Source organism: Schistocerca nitens, chromosome 4 (assembly GCF_023898315.1).
Source record: "Schistocerca nitens isolate TAMUIC-IGC-003100 chromosome 4, iqSchNite1.1, whole genome shotgun sequence".
Taxonomy (NCBI): Eukaryota; Metazoa; Arthropoda; class Insecta; order Orthoptera; family Acrididae; genus Schistocerca; species Schistocerca nitens.
The window spans coordinates 774,991,740-775,016,138 of NC_064617.1; the positions used below are offsets into that span (position 1 = coordinate 774,991,740).

At 39.9% G+C, this 24,399-nt stretch overlaps 1 protein-coding gene across 1 annotated transcript in view; it reads right to left on the bottom strand.

Annotated features, from left to right (window-relative positions):
* Positions 1–24,399, bottom strand: part of LOC126253126 (rho GTPase-activating protein 6) — a 1,197,809-nt gene that overhangs the window by 85,832 nt on the left and 1,087,578 nt on the right. The gene's annotated exons all lie outside the window — the stretch shown is intronic.

Below are 24,399 nucleotides of genomic sequence, written 5' to 3' on the forward strand. Positions count from 1 at the left end.
TTCCAAAACATAAATAACAGAAAAATTAACAATAAAAATGAAACATCCTGCACACCCTGCTGCTACAAAAGTATACAGACACTGTCCAATAAATGTTCATAAGTTGTACGACGAAAATGTCAATACCTTGTGGGTCCACCTTTCATTTTTAATACCTCCTCCAATCTACTGGGCATCATTTCCACGAGTTTTTCGTGAAATCTGGGCCTATATTTGCCCATTCTTGGCGCAGTTTCTCTTTCGAGGTCTCCTTCGTATATATGTTGTCCGCGCGGAGGGTCCATTTCAATCTATCCCACAAATGTTCAATGGGGTTAAGGTCTAGTGATTGGGGAGGGCGTTGCAATACTTTCAGGCAATTGAAGAGCAACCACATTTGTACAATATGCGCGGTATGCTTGGGATCATTATCCTGATAAAAATGAAAGTTGTTCGCAATACCTAGATGTCGTGCACTCTGCTTCAAATGTCCTCGCAGTATATTCAAATACGCTTCCTTGTTCATCGTATCATCAATGAAAACTAAATTACCCACACCATTGCCGGACATGCATCCCCACAGCATGATGCTCCCACCTCCAAACTTTACTGTTGGGTTGAGGTTCATGGGATTCAGCTCTTCATTCGTCTTTCGCCACACGTTTGCCTTACCGTCGCTTTGGCATAATGTAAATTTACATTCGTCGCAAAATATCGCCCGATTCCACCAAGCCTGATCATATTCGGCGTATTCCCTCGCAAACTGCATACGTTTCTTCTGGTTCACTGCATTTATGAATGGCTTTCGCCGTGTCACTCGACAATTGTACTGCGATCGTCGTAGTACTCTCCGCACAGTTTCGGGATGAACTTTTATACCAAGGTCTCCCTCCACCTCACTTGCAATTCATGTGGCAGATATTTTCGGATTATGTTGTACCTTTCGCACAATCACACGTTAATCTCTCTGTGAAATTGTCCGTGGCCGTCCTGTACTGCAACGGAATTCCAATCGGTCTTCTTTCTCAACCGTTTAATAATGTCGTGAACTGTGCTTTTCTTCATGTTACTATTGCGGCAATTTCCCAGCAGGTTTTCCCCTTCGCGTGATGATAAACGACAAGCTGCCTTTGCTCGAACGTAGAACACTTCCCTCTGCGTCCCATCGTCGACCTGCACAGGCTCGCGATACGTGTTTACTAATTATCGCTATCATCTCGCGGAAATGTCGGACACACTGCAGTCGCTTCACCCTCTGTGCGTCTGGGAATGAGATATTCTCTCACGTTGTCCGCCTTTGTCGGAATACTTTTGTTGCATCTTCCCATGCCGTTTTCAGGAAATATTACATAACAGACACATGTCCAACAACAATTCTTCGTATTTGACGCGTGTTTCACGTTGCGCTTCGTACCCAGAGTCCCAAATACATTACAAAGTGCAATTTCTGTATTTGTTAATGCGGCAAACTGCAAAATTATGCGCCGTTACGTGCTGTCCGAATACTTTTGCGACTGAGTGTAATAGCTCATGTCAAGTAAGATGGTGTTTCTGCACATAGAGGCGGACCAGCGAAGGGATGAGAACTGCGCAAGCACGGCAGCAGAGAGCGAGCAAACAAAGTCCATGTTGCCGAACTGCATTGCTGTGGACAACAGTCAGGCTCATTTGCGTACGGACATCATACATTGAAGTCTATGAGAGGAATAGTATATATCAAAACCAATTTCGATCAGTCGTCATGAGAGAAATATTAATTCACGTCGTGACGACGTTGCGTCCATTGCCCCACAGATTTACTCCGCGTGATATCGTGAGGCGAGAACAGCTGCCACAGCTTTGTGAAGACGTGAAGTACAATTTTTCTCAACATGAAAATTGTCTAACGACAAGCTCATTGAAACTGCTTGCAATAATTACCATTGGTTGCGATTTGAACTGTATTATAAGTAAAATTTAATACACAGCAAAATTAACTTCAAGAACAAACCGAAATCATTATATTTGTTTGACACTGCTTCTACTTAATAAAATTTTTAAAAATGTGTATAAGGTATGAGTGCTGATGTGTTTGACTGTAGTTAACTGTAATCACCATGCGTAAAAAAGAATTAGTGGTAGAAAAGACCAATGAAAAGACTATCGAAAAAATGGTCAGTAAGTTGTCATATTTTTCGCAGTTAACAGGCATTATGAGTGTAAAATAACTCGTTCGACATTACAGTGAGAGACCACATTTATAATTCATTGAACAAGCAAACAATTAACCATAATCTGCGAGTAACTCCAGGAAATGATGACCGATAACATCGAAAACGACCGATATCGCGACAAATAACAGTTACTGTCATTTTAGGGCCTTATCCAATTCGTGCCTTGAAAATGGCAGGGGTTTACGTGTGGAAATATTTGACTTTTGACGAATTTATCCAGCTGCATTCTCATGTGTTATTTGAGCATACAACATGGTGGGAAAAGCTTAACTTCTCCTTGGGAAATATGTTGAACATTATAGCCTGCATAATCCAAAGGATACAAAGTCCTAATCAAAAAGGCTAGGAAGTTCTCATTGCTATGTACGCAACTGATATGTTGACAAACACATTTTTTAAATCATGAGTCTTTAAAACTAAGAAATATTATAACTTTGTCCAAAAGTCTTCATCACAATACCACCATCACTTCTATTTGAATCTGTTTCCGAACAACCTGAATGTAAATTTACGATGATAGTTTCAATGCTTTTATCTATCATGACTTCCCTATCAAATTATTCTTTCTAAAGCTTTTCAGCATGCCACACAGACTGTGCTCATGCTACAGGCGAGATGTTGTCTATTGTCTCATGCACAATCGATTCAGTGAATGTTATGTTGAATAAAATGAGATTTTCACTCTGCAGCGGAGTGTGCGCTGATATGAAACTTCCTGACAGATTAAAACTGTGTGCCGGACAGATGGTAAAGCACTTGCCCGCGAAAGGCAAAGGTCCCGAGTTCGAGTTTCGGTCCGGCACACAGTTTTAATCTGACAGGAAGTTTCGTTATGTTGAATGTTTTTTTTTTCTCCCACATAGCCTTATCCTTTGCCCAAATTAATTCCATTGGGCTACATTGACAGTGACACTTGGGTAGATGTAAAACAGTGTGACCCTGTTCACGTGTAAGGAAGTCAAGTTTTTACATTCTGTCACGTGACTTGTATAAATTAACGAGCTGCAGGAGATCGGCACGAGTCTGGGATATACTGTGCTTAATATTTTTATTTTTAAGCCAGAGAAAAATATCCGCTTTTCTGGTGTTTATAGTTGGTGTTTTCTCTGCAACAGCTGAAAAATAAAAGGCAGTGGCCGACTTCGAAGCAAGGTATGACAAGAATTGTGAATCACATCGCGAAACTGACAGTGTTCATTTCCGAATGGTAGTCACTGCTGTTTTTCTTACACGCAATACTTTCAGAAACAAAACCAGATGAAGAGTCAGCACATAGAATAATTATCCAAGAACCATCTCCTATGAAAAATTTAAAATTGCCAGTACCATCAATCATTTTCCAGCAGATCTTCCAGGAATGATTGTAATTGATCCATGTTTCATCAAGGTAATACACTGTTGAACTACCTTCTTCTCTTGTTTCGTGAATCTCTATATGGGATGTAGTTCATACTGCACTTATGTCCCTCCTCTGAACTAAAAACTCTCTTCTTAAAATATCAGGAACCAATGTTTTTTAAAATTATTTGCACTGACGAAGTGCTTACCATTGAAGCTAATTTTCTCCTGCATAACTGTAATATGTTTTTATGATGTCGGGCATTCATCATTACATGGAGCACTTTAAAACATCGTTGTTAAAACCATTCACTGGTGTTACAGGTTCCTTGCGATTTCGATGCTTTCCAGGCGACACGAAACCAACTTCTTCTACAGTTCCTACAGCTCTGACACTTCCGTTTACAATTCTGTTTACAGTTCTCTTGCCGACACCACGTGGTTCTAGCGTCCGTTCTTGTGTCTTCAAGTGTCAACAGCAAGACAACAGCTTTCAAATTCACGTTTGAAAAAGTTACAAATGCGATAAATAATCCCCCTCGCCTGCTTGTGAAGCGCTTCACATTTATTGCCGTCACCTGGCTCTTTCTTTTTAATCGCACTTAAACATTTACAGATATACGTTCACACCTATACTGCTACAAGAAAAAAAAAGAATTAAAAAAAACTGACAGTTGAATGAATAATTCGGCTGTCGCGAAGTACGGCAACAGTGCAGCATGTAGACGCGCGGTTCTCGCTGTCTAGTTATAACTAACTCGCTGCTACCCGCTCGGAAAGAGAATGAATATTATTGGCTGCCAGTGGCTAGTGGAGGGGGATGTGCAGGACGGCTGAAAATTGGGCCGCCTTCCAACACGACGCGGACTTTAGTATTAGCGAAGGCGAAAAAACCGACATACATGGAATTTGTATATAAAGGTATGTCAACTGAGGTACTCCATGTCAATATTACGTATGTCGCTCTTTTTGCTTTCGCTAGCACTAGAATCCTATCTATCAGATGATCTATATGGGTGAAGAATAGGATACTAGGCTTTTCTACTGTGGAAAAACGACATACGTAGCATTACGTTTGCAATATGGATGTACGTGATATATGTCTGCAAACTGTTTTCTCCTTACTACAATCGTTTCTTTCTCAGCATTCGTCTCGCAATGCATCTTCTACGGTAACTTGTGATGTCTCTGCTCAAAGCTGGCGGGTTGTATCCTATTCTTCAGCATTCCCAGAACTAGTACATAGTGATGTCATGTGTCTTATTACTCCAGCGTCTTACAATGGAAAAAGCACATCATTACATTCATAGATGCCTCTACTCATTTTACAATTGTATATGTGTGATGCAAAATAAATCCGAAGTATTGGAATACGTTAAACAGCATGAGGCAATGGCAACTACTCATTTCAGTTTGTGGATTAGTAGAGTCTGCTGTGATAATGGGTGTGAATAGCTGTTACATGAGATAAAGAACTTTGAGGAGATAAGATGCACACCACAACAAAATGGAGTGAGTAAACATATGAACAGGAACATTATAAACAAGGCTCGTTGCACGTTGTTGAAAACTGAACTTCAAAAATGTTTTTGGTCAGAAGTAGTAGAGACTGCTGTTTACATGATAAGCAGAACACCAATATATGCAATAAAAATAACAGTTCCTGCTACTCTGTGGCACGATGAAGTGCCAAAGTTGCAGAAACTGAAAGTGATTGGCTGTCCAGCGCATTTACGGCTTCCTGCAGAAGTCATTGTTGGGTAGTTTGATTCCAGAATAAAGAAGTACTTCATGACTGGATACTACGTTAATGAATATCAGCTATGGTGTCCAGAGGAAAGACGAATCATTCTTGGAAGAGATGTCAAGTTTGATGAAAACTATTCTGGTTTTAATAATTAGAATCAGTTTTTTTGCAAAGAAGACACAAATGATGAAGTTATCATCTATGAAGAAAATATATATGACTGCAGAAATGACTCCATATCAAATGAAAATGAAGCTGTAGATGTTACACCTCCTGAAATCTGCAGATGTGCCAGATAAAGGAAGCATCTGATGGGAATGGAAGATTATGCTTGATTAACATTAAATGCAGAAATGTGCATTGAGAATGTTCTGGAAACGTTCAGTGACATTTACAGCAGATTCGATAAAGAAGAATGGCTTAACACTGTAGCAGAAGAGACGAAGTAATAATCGAAAACAAGATCTGGACAGTATGTGAATTATTTGGATAAAGGAAGACTGTTGACACTAAGAGGATCTTTAAAGTGAAAGGTGTTGGTATAGGCAATATTAGCAGTTATAAAGCTAGACTAGTACCTTGAGGCTGTCTTCGAAGAAATGGGTATGACTATAATGAAACATCTGCTCCTGCAGCTTGGTTGACAACTCTAAGAACATAACTTGCTGTTATGATTCATGAAAAATTGAATGTGCCTTGGATGGAAATTTAGATGAAGCGATTTAATGTAGAACCAGAAACTGTAGGTAAGCTAAACGAACCAATTAATGGTTTAAAGCAGGCACCAAGGTCTTGACATTTAATGTTTGGCAGCTTTTGTTAAAGATTCAGGTTTTGTTCAAAGCTTCGCTGATGCGTGTCTATATACCTACAGGAACTTAACCACTAACGTTTATGTTTTCCTGTATATAGATGACATTATAGTTTTAGATAATGATAAGATGAAAATTGAAGAATTCAAATTAGTATTAAGAAGTAAATTTAAACTGAAAGCTTTTGGTGATTTTGAACCATTCTTGAGAATTAAGATAGATAAGAGGGGAATGGAATAATTCTGTGTCAGAAAACATATTTGGAAAATCTGTTGAAGACATCGGGATGGATGGATGCAAACCAATCAACACTTCTATGAAACTGAATCACAGAGAAGTAGAGGATGATAGGAGATTACATAAAAAGTATCACACAGAGAAATAATGGGACGTTTACTGTTTGTAACTCAAAGAACACAGCCTGATTTTAGTTATGCCATCAATTATTTTAGTCATCCAAAGGAACCAGAATGTAAAGATTTAAAGAGAGTACTGTGTTACAAGGTATTAAATTGAAAATTGAAGAGAACAATGAAACTATAGCAGCTGACGCTGATACTGATTGGGCCAATAGTTCAGAGAGAAAATCGTCATCAGATTATGCGATCAAGGCTTTGGTAACACCATAAGTTGGGGAACTAAAAACAGAGTGCTGTAGCTTTGCCTTCTACAGAAGCAAAATTTGTACCACTTGCAACTGTGTTGTAGAATATTTGTGATTTCGGAAGGCATTTCAAGATCTAAAAATTTTAAAACATGAAAAATTATAATTTATGAAGACAATTAGTCTTGTGCTGCCTCTCTTTGTAAATGGGAATATAAAAGACTAAAACTCATAGATTTTAAGTAGGAACCTACGTTTGACAAGGAAAACAGATGCCAAGTGTAATGCTACAGAAAATCAGGTAGCTCACATTTTTACAAAATCCTTATGTAGACAAATATTTGAAAAATTGTCACAAGAATTGGGGATATGTAAGGTTGTAGACTAGCATTATACAGAATTAAGGCAGAGTGAAAAATCAGCGACTCCATATTATGCTCCTTATGATCTCCTTGATGTATTAACCTTTGACTATGAAGGGTCTTTGATTTTCCCTTTCTTTCTTGTACAGTTGCTTGTAAATATATTCTTGTTATGCATGTCAGATTTCGTTTTCTTTATTTTCTATAGTGAATAAATCAGTTCAACTTAAATATTTACTGCTTTCAGCCACACTCTGCAAACAGTTTTCTCAACACTGTTGGCTTGTGCCTTCACTTGCATGTAAAGGACTGAAAGCAGACTGTAATACTGAATGGTTCAACCGAGTGGGGGACCTTAAGTTGCAATGTAACAAAGGCCTCATTTTAGGTCCACTACTATTTGTTAATTTCATTAACAACCTCCCTCTTTGTTCTGTTACAAGGAGAATTTTTTTTTTTGCAGCTGATACTACAATTGTTATTGAAAAATTGTCGGATAATGATCTTGAACAAACTGAAGTTTTAAGTTGATTTTCTTCATATGGTCTCTCAGTCCATGCAGATAAAACCCATTATAAGAGACTCCACATAAGCATACATCACAAAAAAAGACATAAAGTGTAGAGATCAACCAATACAAAAAGTTCATGATAAAAACATCCTGAGTACATATATAGGTAGCAAATGTGATTGATCAACTGACATTCTTCATCTTTTTAAAAAGATTAGCTCAGCAATATTTGAACTATGAATTATTGCTTCAGTGGCTGAAATCGATACCATTAAGGCTTCCTACTTCGGCTTTTGTCATTCATTACGTCATACCAATGTGCTACTACACTCTGGGGGAACCAATCTCTCAGAAAAAAATTCACTGCAAAAAATAAAGCCATCAGAATAATGAGTAGTGTCTGTCATAGACACTCTTGTAGGTAAGTGTTTCTGTTGGCCTTTGTCTGTAACAACTTTTCTCTACACAAAGACAACAGCAAATATCATGGGTACAACACAAGGACCAAAAGCAGTCTGCACATTGGAGTGAAAAGTCTAATGCACTATCACCACATATCAAATGTCTTCACAAACAACTACCAAAATTCAAACAAATCTTGAAGGAGTACCTAATAAAGGAATATTTTTATACAGTAGATGAATTTATGACAGAAAATGAATACCACCACTGACATTACAATTATTTGATAAATGCTTCTAAATAATTTTATTTTAGGACTAGTATATATAAATAAACATTTGGTTTTTGGTATTTATGAATTTATTTACTGTAATAGTTGGCTTAGTTTTAATTCCTGTGTGTATTACTGATCCTTCCACAGTGTAACATAATTTTCTGTTGATTAGGTTTATGTTCTTTCTTTGATATCTTATTTACAAGTGTCTGTTATTGTATTTATGTAATTTAATGCTGAGCTGCGTATAATTTGTCACATTCCATATTCTTCTGACTCACTCACTGCCTAGATCTATGTAAAACAAAATATATAGATAGATGAGATTCTGTGCATGAAATTACATGGTTTTCAAGTGAATAGGAACTAGCAGCGGAATCATCATATTCATACCCCCCCCCCACCCAAAAAAAAGACCTGCTACAATTCCCTTGTAACCAAAAAAAGAGTTTCTTTTAGAACTGAGTCATTATAAAGTTGAAGAATTTTTAATTGAGATAAAGAGAAAGGGGTGACTTTAAAATGTTTATTATTGTGGTGGTAGGATTAGGATGTGATACACCAGTGAATAGGAACAAAATCCATACTTTATTGTAATGTTGGAATAATGTTGATATATATATGTATATATATATTGTAATGGTACTGAGGTTTGTAATGCTTCAGATAACATAGGTGTCTACCATAATAAAATTCTTTTCATATACTGTAAATTATCCCGTTTAATTTGGAGTAACTTCTCTGAAATTTGCCCATTCATGTATTTATAGACACAGTGTACATAAAAGCTTGGAACAGTAGAGATTCACCGCTGAAATAAATGGACTGAGAAGGTAGGTGAGTTTTTGGAAATACTGTGTTATTTATATGTGATCTAAAAGAATGATTGACTATGATGCTCTATTTGAGTACAAATACCGATATGTAGATGTGCATGATCGTTACAGCATGCAGAACGAATGTGTAACATCTGTTACATTTAATAAAATTATTACTGACAGATTTACACTCTTGATTGTTCACCATTCACCTTCAAACTTAATTTTGACATCCATAAACATTTACCGCCTCCCCCCCCCCCCCCTGACTGTTTGTCACTCCAGTACTTTTATTACCAATTATCAAATATCCTGCAGGTGCACATGAATGGAATATTTTAGTAGTGAGTCAAGAAAAAGAGAGGAAGGATAGAGTTTAATATTACATCAACACTGAGATACCGTAATTAGAAATGTAGCTTTAGCAAAGACGAAACAGTGATGAAACAAATAATTGGCCATGGTCTTCGTTGGGATATTAACCACATACTTGCAATCATTACGCAAATATAAATTACCGGAAATACAATGGGACTGTGAGCTTATAAACGCACTGCTTTCAAATGTTAGTATAGAGTACAGCGCCAATCACACTAATATTTTGCCCATTAGATAAGAGTGATGGACAGCATAACAACCCAAGCAAAGGCGGTCATGGCAGTCATTCTACGACTGCCTATGTTTCATGTGACATGAGACACATTGTTCTTGGGAAGCAACCTACTTCTGCAGCCAAGGTTACTAATGCATGCCTGTGTAGCGGCATTCGACATGCAGGTCGCCAGTTTGACTTCGTGCGCTGGACGACACTTCCATAATCAGTATTTTGATTGCTGGGGGAGATGTGTGATGTTAAGTTTCTGATAACCAGACTTTGCAGCAATGTCCTAGAGTAAACTGTAAACATTTCTGTAGTGTGTTATGGAGTGAGGGCACATTACACTGGATTCCAGTTTTAAGCTTGGTGACCCTCTTGGTGCTACTCGAGAGGAGTGAGTGAGCTATGTGAAAACATGAAGTTTCATACTCTCTCTTCTCTCAGAGTCAGACATCAAAAACATATTTTATTTATTTATTTATTGTTGTTACAACTGACTCAGCATCTTGTATTAACAAAGGAAGTTGATGAGGGGTGTTAACAGATTTCTACAATTTTTAGAAAACAATAGGAGTCCGCCTATGTGTGTCTGTAGCAATTTTTTCAACAGTGGGCATATTGCCAGTTCTGATATATCTGATTCGTTGAGTGACACGCCCCAAAAACCTTATATGACAATGAAAACATAAAACTTATGTCTCAAAAGGTCGGTAGTTATCTACCCCATTTTAAGTTAGATTACTTTGGTAAAAAATGGAAGGGATATTTTGGCAGTGTATTTATATTAGTATATTTTAATAGTATATTTTAGTAGTATTATGTTATTAATATGGATATATATGCCACCTTTCCGATTCAGCGAGCTCTCTCAGATTATATCCTCATGTGACACTGTGATGAAATCCAGGGTATCTAATGAGTTTTGGAGTAAAGATAAAAAATATTCACAAAAAATTTATTCCCATTCCATTAACATTAGGCAGAAGCTGAAAATTAAAAATTGTAAATAGTAAAACATCAGCGTGATTGATGAAAATGTCACATTAATTCTTCTCAGGGTGGAGATACAGGGAATAAACTTAAAAGAAGTGGCTTACTGAACTTTAATGACTTGTACAAAGTTTTGTTTGGTTATAAAACTTCACATCCCTTCATATTAATATTTATGGCATTAGTTTCACACTTTCAATTGTTGTTGTAAGTGACATAAATGAAGTTAAACAAAATGCACCACTGTTTTGCAAGGTACATTTTTTTGGTTGTTTATGTAAAGTAAAGCCCAGTGTCAGTTATTGCACTGCGAATGTGGGAAACCTCCAAAAACCACCCTCAAATTGGCCAGCAGAATCGACATTTAGCAGCATAGGACTGAGCAAGGTAATGCTTGTCTCTCCAGTGACTACATGTGATGCTGTGTTGCACCCAAAGACTTTGAGAAGGTTCCAGTCCTTGAGAGAACATCTTTTCGACCTTGAAATTTCACACTCTTTTCCCTCTCTTCTATCACAGAAAATTATATTTTCTTTTTTCGACTGTAGATCTAGACACCTACAGTACATCATGACTGTGTTCTTATGAGTGTACTACAATAGCTCTCTCATGTAGAACTGAATGATGAAGCAGCAAACCACCAGGGGTTTTCCTTGTCCAGTGACAAATGGTAAACTACTGCTGTGCTTCCATTGTGTAGCAAGGAGAGGACATCCTTCTGACAATTGGGGAGCAGTGACGGATCATGGGCCTACATTCTGTGGAGGCCAGGAACCATATTGGAAAATTCCCTTTCTACTACCACTTCTACTTCTACTTTTAATAATAATAATAATAATAATAATAATAATAATAATGACATTCACTTATTTATAAACGAGCTGGCTCCTTTTACCTGACGTATTTATTGCTGGAATGGTAGCAATTAGTTTGAGGGCTTCTGGAAGAATTTGGTCATTCATTATCAATAATTCTTTTGACAGCATCTCCCAAACTGGCAGAATGAAATGTTTCTTTATACAGGAAGAAAATACATTCCCCAGTTCTATGTGCAATTGCGAGCGACTGAAGGAGGCATCATACGTTTGTAATAATGATTCCACACACCATCTGCAGATGGTAATAGGTGAACTGAGTAATGTCGCCTAATTTGAGGAAAAGAAGTTTATCACAATGTGAAAATCTCGTTTCCAGTTGTCTTACGATATTATCCACTACCTCGAACTACACCTGTTTGTATTTTGAAATCAATGGATTGCCAATGTACTCACCATCATTTCAATTCGATTCATGGAAGCTTCAACTTCTGAATTAGTCGACCGTATCGTGGAATTTAAAAATTCTCCCAACTTGTGTTGATTTCTTAAGATTTTCATGTAAGCTATGTATTCTGAGGCCTACCTATAGTTGCAGAACTATGCGTCATTGTTTTTTTTTTTTTTTTGCAGAATATGGAAAAGCAGTCCAGTCTTCAAAGTCTAGGAGTTATTTTTGAAACCACAGGCTTCTCTTGTAGTCGTTGAACTAAGAGTCTGGGATGTCAATTATTTCATTTAAAACCTCAATTACCCCAGTGCAGTTTTCGTAAATGGCAGATGTTTCTCGCGTTACGGTTCCATTTTGTTTCATAGTTCGAAGGAATGCGTTTACCAACGACACAGTCGAGAATTTCTGTACGTTTGGAAGACCGTTGGAAGAGAACAGAAATATCTTGAAGCGCGTAGGAAAAAAAAATCGTTATTCAAGTGGCTCTGAGCACTATGGGACTTAACATCTGTGGTCACCAGTCTCCTAGAACTTAGAACTACTTAAACCTAACTAACCTAAGGACATCACACACATCCACGCCCGAGGCAGGATTCGAACCTGCGACCGTAGCGGTCACGCGGTTCCAGACTGAAGCGCCTAGAACCGCACGGCCACACCGGCTGACAAAATCGTTATTAGTTTTACACAAGGACAGCTCTGCTGCAAAATTAAAGTGAAACGATGTGCGAAACAGTGAGAAAAAGAGCTTGCAAGCCGTTTAAATCTCCCACTAGAATGGAAGCATCATCACAAGGTTGGGCCACCAGTTTGTTCCTCATATCATAATTCCAAAACACGCCGCTCAGCACAGGAATAAAGCAGCAGCAGTTATAGCTTCGCTAACATCGTGAAAACCAAGAAAATGTTTTTGAATATCGTCGTAGGAGTCCACTAGTCCCGTAACGATAGAGCATTGTGGCTTGTCTGAAATGGCTGTTGCTCCGTTTACACTGCAGGTATAAAATGAGGTTCTATCCACACCTGAATATATGAATTCACAGATCTTGTCATTTATACATCCAATCAGTTTGTTCTGTATAGCTTCTGAAAATCCCCATAAATTGTCCATTTTCTTACACTATGACTTCAAATTCGTTTCTGTTTAGCACAAGTTTAAAATTGGCTCTGAAATTTTCGGGATTCATGAAATACTCTACCTCACCATGACATCCGAACGTTACAAAAAAGACGTGTGAAGTCACTTAGAATTTTTATGATGTCTCTGTTACCTTTCAACTCATTGTCGTGTTTGATTTTCAACCGTTTGTGATGTTCAAAATACCTCTGAAACACTAAAGAGTTGTTTGGATAGTTCTTTATATGAAATAAAACTGCTTATATGATCTTTAGAAGAAGCATGCCAATGCTAAACCTCTAAGGCAGATTCTTAAGATCGTCGAAATCTTCAGTGGACCATACAACTTCCTTGTGCTTAGGAGAAAATATGGCCAGCAGAATAATTTTACTTTTGTGGGGCTAGCACATAACTTTGTGCTTCTCATACCATGAACTTTAGAATCCATGTGTTTCAGTGTTGGATGTCTTTTCTTCAAAATTTCATGTCATTCAGTTTCACATCTCCTTGAAAATGGAAGCTCCTGCAAGGAAGTAATGATGCCCTCACTCGAAATTGGTGACATAATCCGTGCGCCAGGGTGTTGGACGGACTCCTTTCTGCAGCTTGGTGAGAGCCGAACGAGGGAGTGACAGGGAAGATCGAAGACATTATTTGGGCACGGTACTGCAAAAATTTGCAAACGGCTTCACTGCATATCAGCGCCAGAATCGTAACCATAACAAGGAATTGGTATAATTTCCTCAGGCAGTATTTTCTGTTGTGGTGAAAAATGTTAAATGTTGCAGGGTAAAAAAGATGTACCCTGATTGCAGGAGGAGGCAAGTGCCCCTCTTGCCCCACTCTCCACTCCCCCCCCCCCCCACCACTACAAGGACGTCTGATTGGTTAAAGAGGGCCTTAGAAAGGTTTATGTTTTTATTTATTCTGCAAACAATTTTTTAATTTTATGTACAGTACATAACTTGTTTCAGGAGGCCTTCATACAAATAGTATTTGGTCTTTAAAATTAAACAAGAAAAACTTTTGCTAAATAAATAATAAATATGTCATATATTCTCAACAGTATATATGTAAGAAATACCCAGACATACATTAAATATTTCTTTATTTGGCAATATAATAACCTCACTTTATTGCTAAACGAATTAAAACCCTCAGTACAGTGTGTTGCTTCTCTGCTCATAAAACACAGCTCAGTCTTCTAAAATAAGGTCCACTATCAAAGAGCAGAAGAATCTTAAATTTGGATTGAATATCTTATAATGTAAAAGGGTTCAAACCTTTTTTGACAACAGCTATCTTTCTCCTATTAAAAATTATATTCGAATTTCCAGCTTGTGTGAAACCATGTAAGAATTCCTTCAGTACATCAAAGCATCCGAACTTTCTTAATTCAATATCAAATCAAGTATCTTTCATTTCATTAAAAATCTTTAATTTCCTTATGTGATCAAGAACTTCTTTTTCACTTAGTATTTTAACAGTCGACTTGAAACTATAGCAACAAAATTTATTTACAAAACAAATCAGACTACAGAAATACAATGAGTAACAGTTTTTGGATGTTAACATTAATTCACACATTGATTTCAACTAGACTTGTAATGTATGCGATGTCACAAATGAGTTTACGTTTATCCATGATAATATGGTTATATAGTCTTAGAAGCTAATGAGTTATGTTTACCTCTCTGTTGCTCTATGAAATACTGAAATATTGGAACCCCAAAGTTCTGCTACTCACCAAATAACGACTCCAGTGCTAACATCAAATTGCTATAGACAGCTAATTAGGCTTTTATAATTGTGCGTACATACTTTTAACTTACCGTAACACTAGTGAAAGATCAAAATTGGTTTTCCTCTTCTTTCTTGTTACAAAATTATCTGTAATTAAAAACCATTACAACAGCACACAGAAAAAAAGCATTAAGCAGCAGCAAGTACACTAAATTCAACTGCCAGTAAGAACTGAAATGATTAACAAAAGCCAGCCGCGGTGGTCTAGCGGTTCTAGGCGCTCAGTCCGGAGCCGCGCGACTGCTACGGTCGCAGGTTAGAATCCTGCCTCGGTCATGGATGTGTGTGATGTCCTTAGGTTAGTTAGGTTTAAGTAGTTCTAAGTTCTAGGGGACTGGTGACCATAGATGTTAAGTCCCATAGTGCTCAGAGCCATTTGAACCATTTTTTTGATTAACAAAACAGCAACTGAGCGCAATGTGCAGTAGATGGTCTTGGTGTAACACCTATTTTCGACCTATTTTGTATCTGTATCGATATTTCTATGTATGTCAATTTGTAGTGTTGCTTATGTACAGTATCATGGGAATTCTTTTATTATATATATATATATATATATATATATATATATATATATATATATATATATATATTTCAGTTATACAAACTTTTGAACAATGTTGTTTAAATGGTGCTTGTGAATTTATATAGCTACTGGAATATTTGCTATATAATGTACTGTAAATAAGTTGGTCCATAGTTAGGGAACATAAAGTTGAATGTAAAGGAAGTGGGGAAGCCCCACAGCTACAGAAGTAGACTGGTGGAGTGGAAAAAGTGTTGTTGCCGTGCAAATGTCAACTCGTCCTTGTGATGGGTAAGGAGTCTGGTCTGAGCAGTGCTGTGGTTAACATCTCGCTAGCAGTAGCAGATCATTTTGGCTCATATTCTTGGCGTTTTCAGGCCAGCAGAGCTTAAGAGCGGTATTTATGGGCCTCAGATGCTGAATTTGGTGATTCTATTATCATGGCCCTACAAAAATATAATTCTGACGCCAAGAAGATCTGTAACAGGGCGAGGCCAATAGCACTGCCATGATTGCATTGCCACTACGTTAACAGCCACTGCAAATCCCGCCACCAGTACCAGCAGCCTTCCACTAAATTGTTCATAATTGACACTCTGTGAATCGACCAGGTATTTGTGAAATTTGATTGATTTTAATAATAATCTTGGTGAACTAAAGACTCTATCATGCACCCGTGATTATCCCCAATCACAAACTTGGACAGGGATCCCATCCTAGTGAATTTAATTCCCAGAGTTCTAATTTGTTATGGAGAGACTTATTCAGCAGTTATAACTGCTGTCTAATGTGTGGAGATGTAGTGTTTAAAGTTAAGTTTTATAGTTTGAGAAATACTCTACTTCCAGTGCACTTTTAGACCAATCTGCTTATATCTTCTTAAACAATTTGTCTTACTTGAAAAGTTGCCCAAAAATAGTAAAATTAATCTGTAATGAAGAAGATTATTAGTTGCTGAATTCATACACTTGGATCAAAATTACAAAGTTCATAAGTGTTCATTTCACGAGAAAGTGTTTGAACCTAAATTTAATGTTGTGTTAGCATTTGCACAGCCAAATATATTTTGAATAGGTTAAAAAATGGCTTATCAAAGCACATTTGTTATTTAAAGAGCTACAGTTTGGTGTGCTTTACCTAATTAATAATTATTGATGAGGATACTTACTCTTTTACACACATACTTTTGTAGTTTTGTTAATGAGCAAGGTTCTTCAAATAATGATAGTTTAAGGGCCTCATGTACTAGGCTAGTTAGTTAATGAAGTAAAGCGAAGGCTCCTTCAGAGCCAGTGTAGTTAGATTTGCATTCTGTTTAACTGCTTCAAACCGAGTTTAAGAAAGAAATATTTGCTGTGTTAGCTGTTCTAATGCTATTTGGTTAATGCACAGGCATAGGGATCCTGTACGAAGCAATGATGTTGTAGAGTATGATCGTTAACAGACTCCCTGATTTAAATCAGAATCATTTCATGTTCTTCCCTGTTCAGTAATGCTACTATTTTCATGTGTATTGGTGATTGGTTCCATAAACTGTTGCATCTAGTTAATTTAAGGTATGTGTTGTTGAGAGCGATATGTCATTGGCTATTTGTTTGTCTGATTTTCAGTTAAGTAGTACATTTATCTGCAAGGTTAGGTTACTGTGCTGTAGTGTGATTTGGTGTAAGAAAGAGTTTATTTTGTGTGTCAAGGAAGGTTAGGTTAGCCTTAGCACAGTCTTCTGCTTCATTATATTGCTTGACATGAGAATGCCTAATTAGGCTGATGACCGATATTAATATGTAATGCTACAACTTGCTTTTGTGCTGGGAGAACGTCTGTTCCTGACTCACCTGTTTACTGTTTGTTGTACTCTGCTGGAGTGTTTCGGAAACGAATCCCACGTTGATTGTTCTGCTTCCATTAGGTTATCCCACAGTCAGAACTTCTCAAAAATTCCTCGCAGAGATATAACATTAGCATCGACTGCTGTTTAAGGTGGTAGGTGTTATCGTTACATTGGCTAAAGTAGGGATGGAGGATAACTGTCAGTGCTGTCGATACATCGATAACTGAAATCTATCGATGGCCTTGTTTACTATCGACAGTGTGCATCCCTTTTTCGACATATGATTGAAAATCAAAATACACTCCTGGAAATGGAAAAAAGAACACATTGACACCGGTGTGTCAGACCCACCATACTTGCTCCGGACACTGCGAGAGGGCTGTGCAAGCAATGATCACACGCACGGCACAGCGGACACACCAGGAACCGCGGTGTTGGCCGTCGAATGGCGCTAGCTGCGCAGCATTTGTGCACCGCCGCCGTCAGTGTCAGCCAGTTTGCCGTGGCATACGGAGCTCCATCGCAGTCTTTAACACTGGTAGCATGCCGCGACAGCGTGGACGTGAACCGTATGTGCAGTAGACGGACTTTGAGCGAGGGCGTATAGTGGGCATGCGGGAGGCCGGGTGGACGTACCGCCGAATTGCTCAACACGTGGGGCGTGAGGTTTCCACAGTACATCGATGTTGTCGCCAGTGGTCGGCGGAAGGTGCACGTGCCCGTCGACCTGGGACCGGACCGCAGCGACGCACGGATGCACGCCAAGACCGTAGGATCCTACGCAGTGCCGTAGGGGACCGCACCGCCACTTCCCAGCAAATTAGGGACACTGTTGCTCCTGGGGTATCGGCGAGGACCATTCGCAACCGTCTCCATGAAGCTGGGCTACGGTCCCGCACACCGTTAGGCTGTCTTCCGCTCACGCCCCAACATCGTGCAGCCCGCCTCCAGTGGTGTCGCGACAGGCGTGAATGGAGGGACGAATGGAGACGTGTCGTCTTCAGCGATGAGAGTCGCTTCTGCCTTGGTGCCAATGATGGTCGTATGCGTGTTTGGCGCCGTGCAGGTGAGCGCCACAATCAGGACTGCATACGACCGAGGCACACAGGGGCAACACCCGGCATCATGGTGTGGGGAGCGATCTCCTACACTGGCCGTACACCACTGGTGATCGTCGAGGGGACACTGAATACTGCACGGTACATCCAAACCGTCATCGAACCCATCGTTCTACCATTCCTAGACCGGGTGCTCTAGAAGGTGTAAGTCAACTACCCTGGCCAGCAAGATCTCCGGATCTGTCCCCCATTGAGCATGTTTGGGACTGGATGAAGCGTCGTCTCACGCGGTCTGCACGTCCGGCACGAACGCTGGTCCAACTGAGGCGCCAGGTGGATATGGCATGGCAAGCCGTTCCACAGGACTACATCCAGCATCTCTACGATCGTCTCCATGGGAGAATAGCAGCCTGCATTGCTGCGAAAGGTGGATATACACTGTACTAGTGCCGACATTGTGCATGCTCTGTTGCCTGTGTCTATGTGCCTGTGGTTCTGTCAGTGTGATCATGTGATGTATCTGACCCCAGGAATGTGTCAATAAAGTTTCCCCTTCCTGGGACAATGAATTCACGGTGTTCTTATTTCAATTTCCAGGAGTGTATTTTTCTATTTCACTAGACGGCAATTAGGTCGTGTGCGATTTTATTTAGGTGATACGGGGGGTTGTGACCCACTGGGCCACCCTCCCCCCATTCCCGCCTTCGGACTCCTGCACCCCTTTGCGGTCGTCTATAGTTAAGGGTCACGGACGAAGGTGGTCGAGTTTAGGCTTGTTCTGTGATTCTACGTCACGTATTCTCTGACAACCAATGGGCGTTCAGTGGTGTCCTTAGCACTCAGCTGTGAACGTCGTGGCCGGCCGAAGTGGCCATGCCGTTAAAGGCGCTGCAGTCTAGAACCGCAGGACCGCTACGGTCGCAGGTTCGAATCCTGCCTCGGGCATGGATGTTTGTGATGTCCTTAGGTTAGTTAGGTTTAACTAGTTCTAAGTTCTAGGGGACTAATGACCTCAGCAGTTGAGTCCCATAGTGCTCAGAGCCATTTGATTTTTTTGTGAACGTCATAGCCAATGAGAGTATTGAATGTGATCGTAGCGAATTATTTAGTGAATTTTTACTCCATTTGTTGCGAATTGTCACATCTGATGGTGGTGTTAACACCACAAATTCTGCACAAGCAAGCGAGCAACGTAATTTGCAAGGATAGACGTTTTCATCAAAACCAGCAACAATGCAATCTGCGTTTGTGTCTCGAACTGCGGGAACCGCCCTCGTTAATGCGTCTGACTATTATGTGTCCATCACACAGTTTTTCCGTGAAAAGTACGCGATTTTGGGGGAGTAGTAAGGGGTGAAACTTGCTTCTTACCCCTCTCCCCTTGTATTCTGGAATACAGAGTTTTTATTCATTACAGAATTCTCATACATTTCTAGAAGTGATTTCCGTGATTCCGAAAAATCTCTCGTTTAGTCGATTGTAGTATTATGTGGCTGATCGCAGTGAGATAACACAACCGAAGTTACCATCGTCGCTTTAGAAGGTGTAACACCCGACACTCCATTATGGAGCTGAGTCTCATTCGTTTGTGAGTCGTTCTCCCTTCCATTGCAATGAGCACGAGGTTGAACCGTGTGTCAAACGTAGACGGAAACAGCCTTTTTTCTGTGCTGTGCCGACTTCCTTTATTGGCTTCTTCAAAGTATTGTTGTCAAGTTAACTATGAGGCATATCCCAACCGTAGAGAAACTGAGGTCCCCATCGCAGTCTTCAACGTAATCAGTAATAGCTAAACGCAGTGCTTCGTCGAGCATTTTTGGTCCCACAGAACGGCACGAGTGGTACCGTATGTACTGCGCTAAGCCTTAACAATCGCCTCCACAGCAGCTTTGACGTCTCCATCATGAGAAGACATCCAAGAGTACGTTAGACCATTTAATGTAGCCTGCGTCAGAAAACTTGACGAGTTAGTTTAGTGTACCTGGTATTATAATTATTTAACAACAAGGGAACACTTCTGCCAGGTCCAGACATTCAGACTCAAAATAAGGCTAGTACCGTGAACTTCCGTAGGCTAAGGCCGGAGATAACGTTCATTCATTTCGTTCAGGGCACAAGTCGTCATCTGAACCCATTTCTAAGTTATTCGGACTTTGTGAGGGACACATGTATAGCTCTAGCTTGGGAAGGCGTCAGAACAGCCACTTATACATTCTCTGGAGAGTTTTCCAATAGTCCATTCTTTTTTGTAAAAACATACCCTTCTGACACACATAGTCCAATATTCTCGATTTGGTTTAGGGTGACGAAGGCTATGTAGGAAGCTACCAGAGCTGTAAATTGTGTTTTACAGGTTTTCTCAAATCGTAGTAGAGATTAGCTTTACCCTGTAATTTTCTACATGTTCGAGTATCTGACTACTGGATGCACTTGAATGGATACCAGCGTTTATCTTATCAAAACTAGTCTCAAGGACCTTAGTATGCTGTGACATTTCTACTTGATATTTACATCTCGGCAAACTTATATAAGTATTTCTTGAGCCAAACCGTCTCAAAAATGTTATAATATTGATAACTTCTTATCTGAAGCAATATCGTCGTATGACTTTTGGTCAACGACAGCACAAATACCTACAAAGCTATCACTGATATTACTGACAAACATACAAATTTTTTTCCTGCATTGAAAAGTGCTTTATTAGTTGCTCTTGCTTTGCCTGCAAGTACATGCACGATTTAAATATACGTCAGTACTCTATGAAGAGTAAAATTGTAGTTGTGTTCTACGACGAATGAAAACAGGTTGTGTGCATTGTACATACTAAGTATTCACAGAAGAAAAGTGATTGAAATACCTGATTTTACTAGAGTAGTCACTGACAAATTCGAGTAACGGCCTCAGTGATCGTTATGCGCTTTCAAACAAGAACTGATGTAACACAGATGCGATGCAATATTGCATTTTGTGTAGTTTCATATCACACATAGTTCTACAAGGTTATTCTTTTTTCATCAGCTCTTGTTAAGATAGCAATTGATTATTTTCCCATTTCGCACTGTAATTTGTAAGGTTTCACTTGATATGATTGAAACTACGTTTCTGTGAATATGAATAGATGCAATTTTTGTAAGCAGTGTTTAAGATAACAATGTATAAGCATTTTTAAAACTTGTGCTCTGCACCTTCACTTTCGAGGAAGATTACCCAAAGGCTCTTCATGATTGATTTTTTTGTTTATAACCAACAGTATTCTCATTCCTGATTTTTTACTGCTTCAGATTTTATGCGTTCAACGTCAGTTTAACATCGTAGGTTTATGAGTAATTGTATCTTTTCTAAATATGTTACTGCTTTATTTCCTAACTTTTTGATCATTTTACTGGATATATGTCAGATTTAATTATAAAAGGATATAATTTTAGATCATCAACTTCAAAAATGTATCAGATCTATAATCACTTTACTAATACAAAAAGGTTTAACTTGAAGGTTTCATTTACCTTTCTAGTATCAAGGTAATCTGTCTATAACAAATATTGAGTGGATAACCATCAGTTCTCTGGATATGCTAACAAATGGGCAATTTTAGAGTCTTGCCCCCCCTCCCCCTCCCCCATCCCCTCCGGAAAAGACTGACATGGCACCAGCGAGACGATAATAGAAAAAATGAAAATCAGTCACAGTTCAGTTTTCAACATCTTGCACGATATTCTGAACGTGATAGAGGTCATCTACACTGGGTTTCGTGACTGTTCGCTCTCATTCCAGAAGCCTGTTGAAGTGAGGCAGCAGCGGAAATTTGTCAGACCGCGTCAGGTCAATACAGATGACTTTTCTAGCTGCCAGATCACTATAGACGAGAGATGGATGTATCACCATGACCCCGAGACAAAGGAGCAAAGAAGGGTCTTGCTCGCCACGTCAATGGTATTCGGTAAGCCACATGTGCCCCCTGGGTTGTGCTAAATGGCAAGCATCTCAGGGAAGCTAGCATTCGTTTGCTGGGCATGGGCTTGGCAAACTCATGTTTTCCTGGTGAGCGCCACTAGTCCTCCGTAACTGTATGCTCTGGGTTTGCTTCAGCAACCACTGTGCAGAACGCTGGTGGAACGTCGTGTGTCACAGGGAGCGAGGATCTCGTCTTCACTGACTGGATCGCAAGGGTGGTAAAACCCTCTACAAAAAAACCCTGAACTCAAGGTGTGCTGTGTGCCAATGATATGCATGGCTATGGACGCAGAACAGTTGATAAGCAGTTGTTAGTATGCAGCCTCTGGGGAATTTGCCACAGCTCGGTTTTATATGGCTTACCCAAGCAAGTGGGGCTCTGTCTCGGTGGACCTTTATCTCCCTAGCTGCTCATGTAACTGAGATGGAACCGTCGAGCCGGCCGGAGTGGCCGAGCGGTTCTACGCGCTACAGTCTGGAGCCGCACGACCGCTACAGTCGCAGGTTCGAATCCTGCCTCGGGCATTGATGTTTGTGATGTCCTTAGGTTAGTTAGGTTTAAGTAGTTCTAAGTCCTAGGGGACTGATGACCACAGAAGTTAAGTCCCATAGTGCTCAGAGCCATTTGAACCATTTTTTTGGACCCCTCGAACTTAAACATACCAACTCCGAGGGGAATAGGTGTACCACGGGTAGGTATCAAAACCTAACCTCATAAGAGGGCTCCTGAAGCCAGCCATCCAGACTCACGAATTATTAAGAGTACTTCCGTTTATAGTAACAGAACGTGTGCTGTTGGTCGGAATGTCTCTGTACTGAAAAGAGTTTAGAGGGCATTGCTAGCACTTTAAAATCTGTGAAATGATTGCAAAATGGGAAACACCTAGTTTCTAACATATCGCGTAACTCCAGAAAGCTAAATGCCTTGAGGAATGTGTAGTATACAAGGAGCTACATAACACCTTGAGGTACAGCAAAGGGACTGCACCGTCTACCTTGAAGAAAGTGAGATACAAGAGCTGAAAACAACGAAGCAGAGGCGAGAAAGATATATAAGGCTATGCAGCTTCTCACATTCACTGCTTCTTTCGCTTCAGCTCTTAAAGAGCCTGTTCCAAAAGCTGATGTCTTTACATAAACAGAGGTTGCTAATGTTGGCACTAGTACCTACTTTTGTCATTGCATGTGTCTGGAGTACCTGCTTTTGTCACTGCATGTGTCTGGTAGATATTCCGAAACAGGAACTGGTGGGTGAGTGGGCTCAGGAAGGTATCGCTGACGTGCAGAATGTAATGAAAAGTGTGGATGGCGATCTGGTCAGACCAGATTCCTTTATCCTCACTTTCACCAGTATGAAACTTCCAGAGCATAAGAAGGCAAGTTTCTTTCGTGAAACGTGCGGCCATATGTCCCCAACTCAAAGCGCTGTTTTAAATGCCAGCACTTTGGGCAGACTACTAAAGCACGTAAGGGAAAAGGCACACGTAGAAAATGTGGTAAAGCTGCCCACGGAGTCTTTTGTTCAACTCCTTCTTAAGTGCGTAAATTGCTCTGGGGCTCACCCTGTCTGGGAGAGGGACTGCAGCGTCTACCTTGAAGAAAAGGAGATACAAGAGCTGAAAACAAGGAAGCTGAGGCGAAAAAGATCTATAAGGCTATGCAGCTTCTCATATTCACTGCTTCTTTCGCTTCAGCTCTTAAAGAGCCAGTTCCAGAAGCTGATGTCTTTACATAAACAGAGGTTGCTAATGTTGGCACTAGTACCTGCTTTTGTCATTGTACTTGTGCTGTTATGTCAGAGCCCATAGTTGTCTCCAGAATGTTAAAAACATTCAAGGTCCCGAGTTCGAGTCTCGGTCTGGCACACAGTTTAATCTGCAAGGAAGTTTCATACCAGCGCACACTCCGCTGCAGAGTGAAAATCTCATTCTGGAAACATCCCCCAGGCTGTGGCTAAGCCATGTCTCCGCAATATCCTTTCTTTCAGGAGTGCTAGTTCTGCAAGGTTCGCTGGAGAGCTTCTGTAAAGTTTGGAAGGTAGGAGACGAGGTACTGGCAGAAGTAAATCCGTGAGAACGGGGCGTGAGTCGTGCTTGGGTAACTCAGTTGATAGAGCACTTGCCCGCGAAAGGCAAAGTTCCGGGGTTCGAGTCTCGGTCCGGCACACAGTTTTAATCTGCCAGGAAGTTTCATACCAGC